Source organism: Mesocricetus auratus, unplaced genomic scaffold (assembly GCF_017639785.1).
Source record: "Mesocricetus auratus isolate SY011 unplaced genomic scaffold, BCM_Maur_2.0 Super-Scaffold_100001, whole genome shotgun sequence".
NCBI classification, from domain to species: Eukaryota; Metazoa; Chordata; class Mammalia; order Rodentia; family Cricetidae; genus Mesocricetus; species Mesocricetus auratus.
In genome coordinates this window covers 16838511-16853463 of record NW_024429187.1, presented here as the reverse complement: position 1 = coordinate 16853463, position 14953 = coordinate 16838511, and the positions used below count along the sequence as shown (strand labels likewise).

The following is a 14953-nucleotide window of genomic DNA, read 5'->3' as shown; positions in this document are numbered from 1 at the left end:
CAGAGGGGTTGGAGAAGGACCCTTGTCGTGGGGCAGGGTTAGAGCATTTTTCCTACCTGATGCACATTGGTGAATGGGGAGAGCATCCACTTCAACCCCCCCCACCCCATGTTAGGTGTTGGCTGGTGGAGACCTGTCTACTCCAATCACAGGAGGTATGGGACTTATCCAGAGATTCTCTGGATATCTGGGGCATGGAACCCACAGTGCTGTGGCCATGAGCAGGACCCATAGCCATGCCAGCCCATACAGTCCCAGCAATATTGGGTATCAGGGCTGCAAATATCCATGACATTTATCATTAAGATGGGACAGGAATGTGAGCATCAGGTTATCTTCCAGGTGGTCACCACAAACTCAAGCCAAGAGCTCCTCTGTCAACATTTTTCCAGGTTGAATAAGTCTTTCAAGTTTCATGCAAATGAAGATATGAGCCATCTTCCCAATGTACATCGATTTTACTTGATTTGGAAATAATAAGAATTGTAATGATTTTTTTTTCTCTGAGACAGGGTTTCTCTGTGTAGCCCTGGCTGTCCTGACTAGCTCGGTAGACCAGGCTGGCCTCGAACTCACAGAGATTTGCCTGCCTCTGCCTCTCAAATTCTGGGATTAAAAGCATGCATTGCCACCCCTGGACAATTCTCGCTTACATATATCGAGGACTGAATTTATGCATATTAATAGGAGACACTCCTTTTTTTCATAGCTACCTTACTCTGTAGTTAAAGTGATTGTTATTAATGAATAAGCAGTCAATCACTGAAGACAGTCATGGGAGCAGCCATTAATAAGGAAGGCAATGAGAGCAGATAAGCATAGGGTTATGCAGGAGTAGTTTCCAAACACAAATTTTATTCAGATTTATTTAGGATGTTCCTGTTAATGAAAGTGATACATGCAGCAAACAACAAACTGACCACAACCCTACTTCCCAAAAATTCTGGAAAGAAAGTAGTTTGAGCATGTTGCCTGGTTCCAACCTCACCACAGTAAACCTGGAAGTAGGTGGAGGTTAGAGATTAAGACATATTTCCCAGGTCTATCCAGGAATACCCAAACTCCAGCCCCAAGCCTGGATTTCACACCCTGGCCTTGACATTTTTCCTGCCCCCAAAGCATCACAGCGCTAAGCACTATCTACTTTTAGGTTAGAGCAACCACAGGAGCCCACTGGAGCCATCGTCCCCAGCCAGAAATGCAACATCTGGGTTGGTCACCAGAGAAGGCAGAACTGGTGGAGGGTGCTGGTCAGGAGCCATGTGAGCATCCGCTGGGCGTCTCGGTGCTTTTCCAAGGAGAACCTCTGACCACAGGATACAGCTTCTATCGCCTTTAGTCACTAGCTGGTCTCTATAGGCATTAGTGTTTTCTGGATACACTACTCCCACGAAATGAGTTTCACATTGGTGACTCTTGGCTTAATTAGATGAGTGAACATTTCCCTAAGCTGAACCTTGGTCTAATAATACCTTCTTGCAGCCAACCCATCATTCCCCTTTGCTTCTGAATTTCACTAATGAGCTATTCACTCCGTTTTCTAGATCATTAGTGAGGCTGTCAGAATTCTAATTGGGCCAGTACCAGCACCCATGGGTGATGCTATTGCTCTGACAGCCCCACAGTCAAATTACCGTTCACTCCCATTCAAACTCCCTCGTATCACAGGCAGTTTTAGTCTCTCTCTCTCTCTCTCTCTCTCTCTCTCTCTCTCTCTCTCTCTCTCTCTCTGTCTGTCTCTCTCTCTGTCTCTCTCTCTCTCTCTATTTTACGTGTATCATTTATCTATTTACCTATCTATCATCTATCTACCTATTTATATCTATCAATCAACTATCTATCAGTCATCTGTTAAATATCTACCTATCATATCTTCTATCAAGTATTTTTATATAAATTAGAAACAATCTTATTTTACATATCAATCCCAGTTCCTTCTCCCTCCCATCCTCCCATACCCCCCCAATGGCCCCCATCCCATCCCCCACCCACTCCCCATGGAGGGCGAGGCCTTCCATGAGGAATCATTAAGATCTGTCATGTCATTTGGGGCAGGGCCTAGGTTCTCCCCTGTGTATCTAGGCTAAGAGAGTATCCCTCTATGGGAAATGGGCTCCCGCAGTCCGTTTGTGCACTAGGGATAAAACCTGGTCCCACTGCGAGAGGCCCCGTAGACTGCTCAGTGCTCATAACTGACACCCATGTTCAGGGGGCCTGGTTTGGTCCTATGGTTCCCCAGCTGTCAGACTGGGGTCCATGAGTTCCCACTTGCTCAGGTCAGGTGTTTCTGTGGTTTTGACCCCTTTGTTCATTACTCCCCCCTCTCTGAAATGGATTCCAGGAGTTTGGCTCAGTGTTTGGCTGTGGGTCTCTGCTTCTGTTTCCATCAGCTACTGGATGAAGGCTCTAGGAAGTCAATTAAGGTAGTCATCATTCTCATTATAGGGGAAGGGCATTTAAGGTAGTCTCTTCACTATTGCTTAGGGTCCTAGTTGGAATCATCCTTTTGGATCTCTGTATAATTCCCTAGTGCTAGATTTCTCTTTAAACTTATAGTGGCTCCCTCTATTGATGTGTCTTTTTTCTTGTTCTCCTCTATTCCTCTCCCCACTCAATCTACCTTATCCCTCGGGTTTGCCTCCCCCCTCTTCTTTTCCCCTCCTCTTTCCCTTCCTCCCCTTCCCCCACACTCCCCCCATTTGTACAGGGGCTCTTGTCCCTTTCTGCTTCACTGGGGGGACTGTGTATTATTGATTTCAGCTCTCAATTTGATCATTTCCTGGCATCTACTCCTCCTGGGTGAGTTTGCTTCTTTTTGTTCTAGAGCTTTCAGGTGTTCTGTTAATTCTCTAGTGTGACTATTCTCCAGTTTCTTCATGTGGGCACTTAGTGCTATGAACTTTCCTTTTAGCACTGCTTTCAGAGTGTCCCATAGGTTTGGGTATGTTGTGCCTTCATTTTCATTGAATTCTAAGAAGTGCTTGATTTCTTTATTTCTTCCTTTACCCAGGAATGATGCAGTTGAGCATTGTTCAACTTCCATGAGTTTGTGGGGTTTCTGCAATTTGTTTTGTGGTTGAATTCTAATTTTAAGCCATGGTGGTCTGATATGATACAGGAGGTTATTCCAACTTTTTTGTACCTGTTGAGGTTTTCTATGTTGTCAAGTATGTGGTCAATTTTAGAGAAGGTTCCCTGTATTGTTGAGAAGAAGGTATATTCTTTTGTGTTTGGATGGAATGTTCTATAGATGTCTATTAAACCCAATTGGGTCATAGCTTCTGTTTGTTCCTTTGTTTCTTTGTTAAATGTCTGCCTGGTAGTCCTGTCCAGTGGTGAGGCTGGGTTGTTGAAGTTTTCCATTATAAGTGTGTGGAATTTAATGTGTGATTTGAGTTTTCGTAATGTTTCTTTTATGAGTGTGGGTGCCTTTGCATTTGGTGCATAGATGTTCAGAATTGAGGCTTCATCTTGATGAATTTTTCCTGTGATGAATATGAAATGACCTTCTTCCTCTCTTTTGATTAATTTTAGTTTGAAGTCTAATTTGCTAGATATTAGGATAGCTACACCCGCTTGCTTCTTAGGGCCATTTGATTGGAAAATCTTTTTCCAACCCTTAACTCTGAGGTAACATCTGTGTTTGAAGGTGAAGTGTGTTTCTTGTATGCTGCAGAAGGATCAATTCTGTCTTCGTATCCATTCTGTTAGCCTGTGTCTTTTTATAGGTGAGTTAAGACTATTGATAATGAGGGATATTAATGACCATTGCTGTTGATTCTTGTTTGTTTTGGATTCATTTTTGGTGGTGGAATTGTGTGTGAGTTCTCCCCCTATTTCTGACTTTTGGTAAAGTGAGATTATCTATTGCCTATGTTTTTTGTGAGTGTAATTAACTTCCTTGGGTTGGAGTTTTCCTTCCAGAACTTTCAGTATGGCTGGCTTTATGGATGTGTATTGTATAAATCTGGTTTTGTTATGGAATATCTTGTTTTCTCCATCTATAGTGATTGAGAGTTTTGCTGGGTATAGTAGTCTGGGATGGCATCCATGGTCTCTTAGTGTTTCTACGACATCTATCCAGGACCTTCTGGCTCTCAGAGTTTCCATCGAGAGGTCAGGTGTACTTCTGATAGGTCTTCCTTTATATGTTACTTGGACTTTTTCCTTTGCTGCTTTTAATATTCTTTCTTTATTCTGTATGTTTGGTGTTTTGATTATTATGTGGTGAGGGTACTTTGTTTTTTTTGGTCCAGTCTACCTGGTGTTTGGTAGGCTTCTTGTACTTTCATAGGCATGGCCTTCTTCAGGTTGGGAAAGTTTTCTTGTATGATTTTGTTGAATATGTTTTCTGCACCTTTGAGCTGGGCTTCTTTGCTTTCTTCTCTACCTACTATTCTTAGGTTTGGTCTTTTCACAGTGTCCCATATTTCCTGGATATTTTGTGTTAAGGATTTGTTGGATTTAAAATTTTCTTTTGTTGATGAATCTATTTTCTCTAGTTTATCTTCAGTGCCTGAGATTATGTCTTCCATCTCTTGTATTCTGTTGGTTATACTTGCATCTGTAGTTCCTGATTGTTTACCCAGATTTTCTATTTCCAGCATTCCCTCAATTTGTGTTTTCTTTATCGTCTCTCTTTCAGTTTTCACATTTTTTTTGGTTTTATGAGACAGGGTTTCTCTGTTTTGGAGGCTGTCGGTCCAGCCTGGCCTCGAACCCACAGAGATCCGCCTGCCTCTGCCTCCCGAGTGCTGGGATTAAAGGCGTGCGCCACCAATGCCCGGCTTTTTTCTTTTTCTTTTTTTTGGTCAGTTTTCACATCTTGAACTGTTTGAATTGTTTCCTTCATCTGTTTGATTTTTTTTCTTGGATTTCCTTTCTTTCTTTAGGAGATTTTCTGATTTCTCATATTTTTTGGTTTGTTTTTTTTTCTTCCATTTCTTTAAGGGATTTCCTCATATCCTCTTTGAGGGTCTCTATCATTTTTGTGAAGTTGTTTTTAAGGTCATTCTCTTCTGTTTCATCTGCATTGGGATGTCCAGGACTTGCTGGTGTAGAGTACCTAGACTCTGGTAGTGTCATATAAGTCTTTCTGTTGTTGGATATAAGTGTTCTTATACTGTTGTCTTCCCATCTCTTCTTCCAGAGGGTATAGGTTGGGTCTCTCCCTTTCTTCCCTCTCTACCGGAGGGTGGAGGGGCGAGACAGCTCTTCTATCAAATATTATATTTACATAGAGTCTCACATAACCTAGCCTGTCATCACACTTACTGTGTAATTGAGGAAGGTCTTGAAATTTTGATCTTCTTGTTTCCACCTCCAAAGGGTAAGGATTACAGGCATGCATTACCACACTTGGCTTATGTGTTGCTGTGTATCGCCAGGGCTTTGTGAATGCTAGTCAAGTATTCTATCAACCAAACTACATCCTCAGCCCATATGTGTATCTTACATGCTAAAAAATCCTATTTTTAAGAAGAAATAATATGGCTATGTGTTGCACAATACGTGCACACCCTTGAATGCCAGCCTTTTCTGAATGCTGACAGCAGGTTCGTTTGTGTATTCATTTTTTGTCTGTTGAAGATTAGAAGGACAGTTATATACATCCTCTAAACCACATCTCTTCTTTAGCCCACATACTTGACTGCTGAGATAACTGTTCTACTTGATACAAGCTTTTAGTTTCAGCCTCCCTCCTTGGCCAGCTCTCAGACTGTTTTATGAATGTTAGCGGGTTACTGGGTGGTTAAGAATCTCATGTAAATGGTTCATATCTAACACTGGAAAATCTGAAAGTTTCATGGAGAGAATTGAGAACTATTTGCTGTGCTCTGTTGATTCCCCTCACTCACAAGATAAATACAGCATTAATTCTGTGGCTTAAATGAAATAATCCATTAGGTGAGGCTATTTTCTTCTTTGTAGTTTAAAATCACTAGGTTTGAAGGCCACACTAATTTAAGGAACTATCAGCTATGCATCTCTACAATGCAAGTCCTTTGTGACTATGAAACATTCTTCTTTTTACTGTCTATGAAAATATACTTTTCAACAGAACAGGAATAATGTAAGTTGAATGCAAAAGTATATCTGTTATCATTTTGTCATGCAAAAATGTGAACTTGGACATTAACTGAAAAAACAAAATCTTGACTTACTGAAAAATAACTTCATTAAAGTATTCTTAATGTTAGATTAATTTTCTCTGATACCGCAAAACATTTATGCAGTTTACTTATGAATTCTGGATATGGACTTATAAAATTATGAAACATAGAGAATACTCTGAGCATCAGTGTCATTTAATGTGCCCTTGGGGAAGGCTCACCTTCTATGTGTTAAGTGCTGTGGCTTTTTCCTAGCAAACCACTGATCTTTTCCATGTAACAGGCTCTTTAGACTCCCTGCAGGAGCACCAAGAGCCAAGGGTCATGTTGTCCTTGGCCAGGAGTCCTGGACTGAAAAAATACAGAAGAAAAATGAGTTAAGCTCCAGTGTTCATCTCTGTGCTTCTTGACAGTAAATGCAACAATGACCAGCTTCCTCACACCCTTACTACCATGCCTTCTCCATCGTGATGAACTGTATTCCCTAAAACTGTCATTTTTCTTAAATTGCTTCTCGTTAGATATTTTGTCACAGTAAAAAGCAAGTAAGTAATAAACCTTTTTAAAACTAGAATTTAAGTGGAGTTATAATTGGGTGCTTAGTCAATGAGGCTGGATACCCTAGTTTGGGACTAAATAGGATCTACTAGGTTATATCTGGTCCCAGTCTGGTGCTAAAGACCTAGAAGATTCACAATCTTGAAAAATGCTTGTTTTTACTCAAGATGAGCATAGCTTCCATGAAAAAAGACTACATCTACTGTCTAACACTAGAAGCACTGGCAGCTTCACGCATCTTGGAAGCTTTTCCTCTTAGCTAGAGCAATTTCTGTAACTATTGATCAGGTTTCTTGAGTTAAAAAGTTAAATGAAAATCGGAAAATTGGATGTCAAATAGCATTAACATTTGCAAGCTATCAGATGTATGCACTACCACACTGAAAAATTTGTACCTCTTTGGTTTGAGGTCTGAGATTTCTCTAGTGCCCAACTAGAGTACTGTGTTCTATGGCCCACTGCCAACTTCACTGTGGGGAAGGAGGGACAGACAGTGTACCATGTCCAAAGATTTTGATTTGAAATGCCCCTGAAGCACATGTCAGGGATTTGGCTCAGTTGTGAGATGATGGGCCTTTGGGAAACATTTGGGTCATGAGGGTTTTGACTTATCAAGCCACGAATTTATTGCGGGATTTGTAATCTGATGGCACTCTTGGTAAACTGGTAGAAAAGTGTATCTTGACCTTTTCTCCCTCCTCTCTTTCTCTGCTTCCTGGCTGCCACAAGTGGAGCAGCCTCTCTTTATCATGGGTTCTCTCCAACATTCTGCTTTGCCTCGGGTCCAAAGCGACAGAGACAGCTGACTGTGGACCGGAACCCCGGAAACTCTGAGCCAAAGTAAACCTTTCCTATTTTAAGATGCATTTCCCAGGTGTTTTGTCATACTGATGGAAGCTGACTAGCAGACCAAGTGATAAATGTTTCTTGGAGGCAGAGAGGGGCTGCTCAGCCAATCTAAGTCTGAGCCAGGCTCAGAACCACCACGGAGGTCTGTAGTTTTGGACAATGAGATGGGTTTTTAATACTGCTAACTCAAGAAAGGCAGTGGTCTTTGTTGACTCAGAGAATAACGTTCAGGTAGCTCACCAAAAGAATCCAGAGGGATGACGTCTAGTGTTTATTAGATCTGTCATCTAGATCCACTAAGGTCAGATATGAGGTCAATTTATTGGCGACAGTCACTTTATGCATCCGTTTATTTGAAGCCTGGTTAACATTGTACCCCAGGGGGAAACTGGTCGTTAGTCAAGTACATGGCCCTTATTAGGGAGAATTCCAAGGTGTGCACAGTGAGAGGGCTGTTCCACTGTGATGCCATCTTTAGCTAGAATGAGTTCAGTTTGCGATGTTATGAGTTGGGTAATTATCAGAGACAATATTTTATTTTCAAAAGTTAGTAGTTACCATACTGTGTGCAAAATACAAGAAGTTGATTACAAAAGCAGTTGGTGATAAATATCTTTGCTTTTTAAGGGGCAACATTTGCATTGAGAATCACATCTCTGTTTTGCATTTATAGTAAGTGAAGAAATCTGCTATTGCAAATTTTCAAGACAATTGCAGGGAGACCAAAAACGAGTTCAGTCATTAATCACATCGTGAAACTACACACAGCCAAAAAGGAATGAAAATGAAACCCAGCAAACCAAAATAGCACATACTGGAAAGCATGAAACCTGCCCAGTCAATTGTTAGATAGATCCTAGTGGCGTTTGTCTTTCTGACCTCCATTTTCAGTGGTAGTCAGAAGGACAAATGGAAAGAAACAATGAAGGAAACAGAACTCTGTTCTTAGAATAAATGGATTAAGAGTGGAGAAAGCATATTTTATATGTTGAAGTTGTTTTGAAAATTAAGACAAAATTACCATTCACTTAGTGTAGGCACAGTATTCTGTCATTTAAAAAAAGGACAAATAATTGGGTTTTGACTTAATGAAAGCAAAAGTTTTACCCATAAGAATATGTGAAATATAATAATAAAATGCTAGGTGTAGCATGATTTATCAAAGTAACATTGGGTAATTGGCTTGTTTTCAGAGAGTGCCTGCCACTAGAGAGCCCCTGTGTGACAGAAACACATTCTTTCTGTTGTTGGGAAGAATCTGCAGTGACACATTTGGGACTTAGAAACACAGAGCTACAGAGGGGCTTAGTGACATCAGAGTTGTGTTGCTGCACCTCTAATTCCTTCGAATCCCAGACATTTGAGGCTCTAGAGGAATAACCCCAGAAGACCTCTCTGCTTTCATTTTTTTTTTTTGCTTTTATTCCTACTCTTCCTGGTAGGAGCCTCAGGCCCACACTGCTCCTTAAAGGCTTCAGTGTCTATATATATTTTGGCGCAATGCCTGGTAGATGGTAAGGACTCAACACAAGCCGTGTGTTACCGCTGCATTTTTCTTGGTCACACTTGGAATCACCAATCTGGGTGTGGTGTTGCATTCCTGTAAACCTAGCGTTAGTGAGGCTGAACTGGAAATGTCACAAGTTGGAGTCCAGCTTGGGCTGCATACAAAGACCTTGTTTAGTGAAAAAGAGAACAAGCACCATTGAGTCTCAGAGGAGGCAGAGTTCTTCATAGCTGTCCAGTCACCCCGTCATTTACAGATACAGGAGTGTTGGCATAGGCACGGAGCAGGTAGGTTTGGAACTGGAACCTAGATTCCCCAACTCCAAGGTCTGCAGCGTCTCTTTGTTCTAGAACACAGGCCTTTCCCCACTGTGTTCCCACTTGAGGATGTGGGAGTTCTCTGTGGAGAGCTGGGTGCTCAGCAGCAAGCCTCGCTCACGCCAAGTGTCTGCCACCTCTGACGTCACATGGATGCCTCATGTTACACATCAGGGGAATTTATGTGCTGAAGTCTTTTCAATTTGTTACTGAAATGTCTGAAAAGGGAGAGATTGAAGCAACCTAAGTGAGCTATATCTTATTTAATACCCTTCTCACCAGGCACGTTTTCTAACCAGGATTTGTTAGCTCTCAGGCCTGACCTACTCTGTGAAGGTAGTGAGATCTCTGGGGCTGCAGTAAGATGTTTAGAATGCTTGTGAATGGACTTGGAGGTGTATTTGGATGTTCCCTGTTTCAATTTACTGAGCCCTGAGAGAGAATCCATAAATTATCTACTCAATAATCACAGTCCCCGTTAGATGCAGCTCCCCATTTACAAGGAGACACCTCTCTCTTTCTTATTCTTCTCCTCCCTTTTTTTTTGAGGTGGTATCTCACACTGTAGAACTCACTACGTAGCCGAGGATAGCCTTGATCATGTGGCAATCTTCCAGCTTCAGATTCCTGAGTGCTGAGATTATAAGTGTGAGTGTTTGTGGCAGTGGGGGGGACCTATGTCAACCATTAGATTCTCCCAGTGGTGTAATCTTGATGAGAAGATGAGGAAGAAGAGGAGGGAAGGTGTGTGTGTGGGGGAAGGAAGCCAGAGAAGTCGGAAGGAGTGGAGGAAGATATGGGGAATCTGGGAGAAGAAAACAAAGAGGGAGACAGAGAAAGGGACACAGAGGAAGAGGGAGAGGAACAGAATGAGACAGACGGGGGAGAGAAAGGGAGATCTCTCTGTGTTAAAGTAATCTTACGTGATATGTGCTTTGTTTCATAGGAACTCAGGGCTCCTCCCAAGAGGCATACTTGGAATAGGAGGCTGTTCACGGGTGTACTGCTTGGCAGTGGTATATTGGTTTCGGTCTTATTCCGGCTTCCAACACATTAAGTAATGGTCAGACCTCTAACAGGGAAATGAATTCATTCACAGTTGCCATCTTGGGAAGTGTGTAGAGCCTGGCTTGTCATAGAAATTTGAAGGTACTTCCCGTGTTTGCTTTTTCTTACTCCCCTGACTCCATTTCTCACGGTCTGTTTTTAGTTCATCCTTCCCTCACTTTTTCCTCACCTCATTTCTGACAGTAAACTTCTCTGTTAAAACTCTCTGAATTGTCCCGCAAACGATACAGCAATCGCGACTGTCTTGTTGTGGTTACCACGTGTGAAACTACAAACCCCGTTTTTTAATAGAATGACAGGAGTTTAGAACTGGAGGGGGTTTAAGACCATGGCAGACAGTTTGCCATCTGAACACCCCCTGTGTGAAGCGGAACGAAAGTCCTTCCTCTCACGTGGACGGAATCACAGCCCCAAGGTGCCTGAGAGCTGTAATGTTTCCTTGTTTGAAAACGGACTGTTATGGTGGTGATGAGCTAAAGATGTAGAGTTAGGAAGATAGCCCTGGGCTGTCTGGTTGAGTTCTGAATGCAGTCACCTGTGTGTGTATATTTCTGTGTGGACAGGTACACACATATGTGTGGGGTACATGTGCACATGGGTGAACCAGGATGTAGACGTGAGGATGTTGGATGTTATTCCTCAGGCTCTGTTCACCTCTGGTACTTTTTACAAGTGTGTGTGTGTGTGTGTGTGTGTGTGTGTGTGTGTGTGTGTATGTATGTATGTGGGGGCATGCACTGCAATAGGCACATGGAAGTCAGAAGAAAATTTCGGACAGTTGGGTTCTCTCCCTCCTAGAAGGATGCTTTGTTGCATGGGACTTGGGCTATCAGACTCAGTGGCAAGTGTCTTAACCTGTTGAGCCATTCCCCTCTGAGAGACTTTCTCTCACTGGCCTGGAGCTCACAAAGTAAGCCATGCTGGCTGACCAGCAAGCCCCCGGTATCAGTTGTCTTACCTCCTTAGTACTGGACCATATCAGGAAAACTTTCCTTTCCTTTGTTGGCCTGTTTTTAAAATTTTTTAAAAATTATTTCTTTTATTTTTAACATTATAATTACATCATTTCCCCTTCTTTTCTTCCTTCCAGAACCTCCCACATACCCCTCCTTGCTCTCTTTAAAATCCATGGCCTCTTTTTTTTCATTAATTGTTGTTATATGCATGCATGTACACACATACATCCCTAAATATAACATGCTCAGTCTGTGTAATGTAACTTGTATGTATGTTTTCTGGCCATTTTTATTGCTGAACTGAGGTCCTCATGTTTGCAAGGCAAGTAATTTACTGACTGAGCCACCTCTGCAGCCTCATGTGCCTTTGTTTAAGAGAAGGGAAGAGGGGCAGGCTCCACATGGAGAGACTAGAAGGTGCCATGGCCACGATGGAGGCTGACCAATACGGAAGGCCGTACATCAAGGGATCCCACGGATCTCCAAAAGCTGAGTGATGCCAGGACTGGTTCTGCTGCAGTCACCGGAAGGGTCGATGTCTAACCCCAGATTTTGGCATCGTTTCAGACGTCTGGTCTCCAGCTGTGTGAGAGAAGAAGCAAGAATGCTACACAACTCCAGGTGTGTGGGAGCTTGTCACAGCAGCTCTAGGAACTGAATACACTCTAAAACCGAGCTGTCTTCCTCTAGTTAATTGTAAGTAGCTTTATATTTTCTGGACATAGGGTCTCTGGAGGAGACATAAATTTAATACATCTTATCTCATTCAGGGTCTGTGATGGTTAGCTTTAATGTCAATTTGATACAACCTAGAATTTCTTGGGAAGAGCGTCTCGGTGACGGATTGTCTACGATGGGCTGGTGTGTGGGCACGTTTTCGGGGATTATCTTAATAAGTTAACTAATGTGGGAAGATCTTGCCAATTGTGGGTGACATTATTTTCTAGGCAGGTTCTAGGGGTTCCTGAAATGTATAAAAGTAGAGAAACCATGAATTTATTCCCTTTCTGCTCTGGCTATGGTATATATGACCAGGTATCTCAAGCCACTGACACTGTGACTTCCCTACAGTGATGAACTGAAACTTGGAATTGTGAGATAACATAAGTCCTTTCTCCCTTAAGTCACTTGTTGTCATGGCGTTTTATCACAGCAACAGAAAAGAAACTTAGACAGTGTTTTCCTTTCACCCAATGGTGTCTTTTCATGAACAATTACTCTTGATATGGTGAAATCCAATGTGTCAGACTTTTCATTTCTTGTTGGCCCCATTTAAGATAACTTTAAAAAACCTATTCTTAGATCTAAAATCCATGCCCAACCGATTTCTATGTGTAGAGTGGAGCTTGGGGTCTACGTTTCACTGATTATTTAAAATGTAGTCTTTCCCCTCCTATGCTGTAGTTATGTCTTCGCTATCGACCAAGTGAGTCTAAGAGTCACTTGGGGATGTCTAGGAAGTAGATTCTAAGCTGGAATTCAGAGTACAAGATTCACTGTGGGAAGAAAGGTATATGGAAGAAAGTATAGAAAAAGCAGGAGCTGCCGTATCTGTCCCCTGTGAACGGAGGAGGTGCTTTTTGATAAAAGGAGCTCAGACACAGTAGATCTGAGATGGTTGTGACCAGTTCAGTGAAGAGCTCCAGGGCAAAGAACTCCAGGTGGGATAGTCCTGAGCTCGAGAAGCAGCCAGACCCCAGATGCCCATTGTGGTGTCATGTTCAGGAAGAAGGTGCCCTGGGCAATGCTGTAGAACCTTGAAGGTGCCATTGCTCAGACTCCTCTTGATAGTCTATGAGAAAGGTAACACGATAGCTTCTGTGGTTCAGCCTTCCATTACTTTCTGTACAGCCAAATGCCATAGTCCCCACAGGCTTCTTGAGAGGGTGCGCGGTGTGGATTTTGAACAAAGATCCTCATTTTTGTGACTCTTTGCAATGCTGTGACCTATATTCAAAGCCATTGCTCTTATGTTATTCCTTCTTAATTGTCACCTCTGCAGGTATGGGGGGAGGCTTGCCTGGCAGTGTGACTCAAAACCTTGCTGAGTCTTAGGAGCCACCACATCCCTCCAGCAGGGAATGTTTCAGTTAGGCCAAAATAGCTACACAAACAGCAATGTAGATGGTATGTAGCACACACAACACATTAGTTGCCATATTCTTCTCAGACCAGGGCTTTTGTGCATGGTTACATTGGGCAAGATAAGCAAGTGGAAATCCACTGAGTCACTGAGTGCATACGTGTTCCACTTGCTTCATTGCACAAGACACACTGTCTCATCCTGTCGATCTGGCCCAATGGACTTGGCCAAGAGGCTGCCTCCATTTGTCAACTGAGGGTTCCTGAACTACAGCAGTGGATATTGGCCAGTGAATCCTCTGCTTTGTCCCTTGTCTGTAGATGGAAACCTTTAAGCGATGGGGGATGTCCTTCTGTGTATATGTTTCTCTTATCGGTTGATAAATATAACACTGTTTGGTCAATAGAGGCAAGGAAGATAGGCGGGGCTAGGAGACGAGGAGAATTCTGGGAAAGGTAGGCAGAGAGGGACCACAAAGGGATGCCACATAGCCGGCAAAGGAGTAACAGGTCTGGGCATTCTCCAGTAAAGCCAAGACCGCATGGATATAGATTAAGAGTAATGGGTTAATAATTAAGACCGAGCTAGCCAGTAAGAAGCCCTAGCCATCGGCCAACAGTTTAATAACCAATATAGCATCTGTGTGCTTATTTGGGGCTGAGAAGGGTTGTGGGACCTGGCGGGACAAAGAAACTCCAATAATATTTAAGTGCACAGGGCTCATGGTTTGGGGGACAGGTGCTATAAAATTCTCCAAAGGGGGGGGCGGGTAAAGGATTGCTGAAATGTGACTGCTCATGCTTCCACTCATTGTTTCCTGAGTGGCTGTTCTCTTCCTGTTGGAAATTACTGCAGTGTGTTGAGCTCTCTGGAGAGGAGCTTTCCCTACCCCTGAGGCTGGAAGCTTCTATGCATTCAACCCAGTCCTGCATCCGCTTACAAGGTAATCACTCTGAGGCTTAATATTAATTATAATAGTCTGGCCAATGGCTCAGGCATATGACTAACTAGGTCTCACACTTAAATTAACCCATTTTTTAATTAATCTGTGTATCACCACATGGTCATGGCTTACTGGTAATTCTCTGGCAGCTACGTGGTGACTTCCTGACTCTGCCTCTTTTTCTCCATATCTGTTTGGATTTCCCGACTGGCTCTATTCTGCCTGGCTATTGGCCAGATCAGCTTCTTTGTTAACCAATGGTAGCAAAACCTATTCACAGCATAGAGAGGGGCATCCCACATCACACAATGCTTACCGAACTGAGTGCTTCTGCATGGAGTGCCAGGATACCAGCGTGCCCCATGGCCATGGTCTACCCTGACTTTGAAGAAGGCCATGGAAGCTTTCGGTGGTGCATCGAATTGGACATGCTGCAAACCTCTGCATGGTGATGTTGCTGAGGTTCTGAGTTCATCAAAAGCCAACAATAGAATAGTTGTCTATTCCTGCCAGATAAAGCACCTGCTTTTCTAGGGCAGAGCGGGCCCTACAAACATGA

The 14953-nt window shown here is 42.8% G+C and overlaps 1 long non-coding RNA gene across 3 annotated transcripts in view; it reads left to right on the top strand.

Annotated features, from left to right (window-relative positions):
* The window catches only part of LOC110341432, a 102262-nt gene that overhangs the window by 45951 nt on the left and 41358 nt on the right, over positions 1-14953 (top strand). For 2 of the 3 annotated variants that reach the window (XR_002383383.2, XR_002383385.2), the window contains exon 2: positions 11936-12064. This is a non-coding gene — a long non-coding RNA (uncharacterized LOC110341432). Of the gene's footprint in view, positions 1-11935; positions 12065-14306; positions 14397-14953 lie in introns of those variants that run through there. The other variant, XR_002383384.2, reaches the window with a different exon arrangement.